The 1,684-nt window shown below is 37.8% G+C and overlaps 1 non-coding gene across 1 annotated transcript; it reads left to right on the top strand.

Moving 5' to 3' along the window:
• The first annotated feature begins 1,099 nt into the window (after nt 1–1,099).
• LOC115873344 lies at nt 1,100–1,206 on the top strand. The gene has a single exon (XR_004048351.1). It is a non-coding gene; the product is annotated as a U6 spliceosomal RNA (small nuclear RNA).
• Nucleotides 1,207–1,684: the final 478 nt, after the last annotated feature.

The following is a 1,684-nucleotide window of genomic DNA, read 5'->3' as shown; positions in this document are numbered from 1 at the left end:
TCCAGGACGGATGATCCTTTCAGGATCAGTGATGTGAGTGGCGATACTGGGAGGGTAGAGGAAGGGTGGGTTGGAAAGGGTGAACCGATTACAAGGATCTACATGTGACCTTTCCCTGGGGGACAGACAACAGAAAAGTGGGTGAAGGGTGACAACGGACTGAGCAAGATATGACAAAATAATATTTTATAAATTATCAAGGGTTCATGAGGGAGTGGGGACCAGGGAGGGAGGTAAAAAATGAGGACCTGATGCCAGGGGCTTAAGTGGAAAGCAAATGTTTTGAGAATGATGAGGGCAACGAATGTGCAAATGTGCTTTACACAATTGATGTATGTATGGATTGTGATGAGTTGTATGAGCCCCTAATAAAACGATTAAAAAAAAAAGAATAATGCACTTTTAATCAAGACTGAAAGAAGTTCTAGGCAGTGCAATAGGTCAAGCGGGTGTGTGGGGTGGGGAGACGTGGCTTTAAAAGAAATAAACAAAACTGCATCTATTTGCAAGTGATATAATTGCCTATGTAGAAAAACAAAACAAACATTTTAAACCTCCTAGGACTAATGAGTTGAACAAGATCACAGGATGAAAGATAAATACACATTTAAGAAAAGCTATTGTATGTTTACATAAGAAGGGCTTCAGAAAGTTTATGGAAAAATAAAGGACAATGGAATTTTCCCACAGATTTTTTGGAAGTGATGAACACCTGGTCATCAAAATGGAAAACACAATACTATTTAAAATCGGTTAAAAGAGAGAGAAATACTTAGGAGTTGATCTAGCAAAACAAGTAACGAACTTCTATGCTGAAAGCAAGGCAAAGAACAGCTAAATAAATTGAGATGCATTCAGTTCTCATGAATTGGAATAACAACAGAGCAAATATATCATCTTCCTAATTGTCATATTTATCATAATACCTATAAAATTTTTGTAATTTCTTACAAATATAGACAAGAATATTCTAGAATCTATATGGGATCGCAAAAGAACTTGAATAGCTAAAACTATTTTGAATAAAAGATAAAATTAGAGGAAGTCTATGTCTAGAGGTATTTATAGGTAGCTATGATTATCAAGACTGTGTGGTGTTGTGCTCGCTTCGGCAGCACATATACTAAAATTGGAACGATACAGAGAAGATTAGCATGGCCCCTGCGCAAGGATGACACGCAAATTCGTTAAGCGTTCCATAAAAAAAAAAAAAAAAGACTGTGTGGTGTTGCCAAAGAGGAAAACGTGGAACAGAATAAGGGACCCAGAAATATATGTAACTGATTTTTCACAAAGTTTCAAAAGCTATTGAAGGGGGGCTGGGGGGAGGGAGAGCCTTTTCTACAATGATGTTGAAGCAATTGGGCACTCATAGCAGAAGGAGAAGGAAGAGGAGGAGGAGGAGGAGGAGAAGGAAGTCTCACATGTCATACAAAAATTAACTCAAAATGGATCACAGACTTACAATATAAAATTAAAAACTACTCCAAAAAGGAGAAAATCTTGGGTGTCTAGGAGTAGAGTTCATAAACTTGATACTAAGGGCATCCTTTATAAAAGGAAACAATAACTTGAACTTCACCGAACTTAAACACATTTCCTCTATAAATAATCCTGCCATGAGATAAACAGGCTAGGGGACCGTTTGCTGGGCATTGCTCTTGCTGCTGGAGCCAAGATGGAG

This window comes from Echinops telfairi, unplaced genomic scaffold (assembly GCF_000313985.2).
Source record: "Echinops telfairi isolate 266 unplaced genomic scaffold, ASM31398v2 ScPeMD7_7468;HRSCAF=8506_0, whole genome shotgun sequence".
NCBI lineage: Eukaryota > Metazoa > Chordata > Mammalia > Afrosoricida > Tenrecidae > Echinops > Echinops telfairi.
The sequence above is the reverse complement of the archived record's forward strand: the minus strand, read 5'-3'. Positions and strand labels throughout refer to the sequence as shown.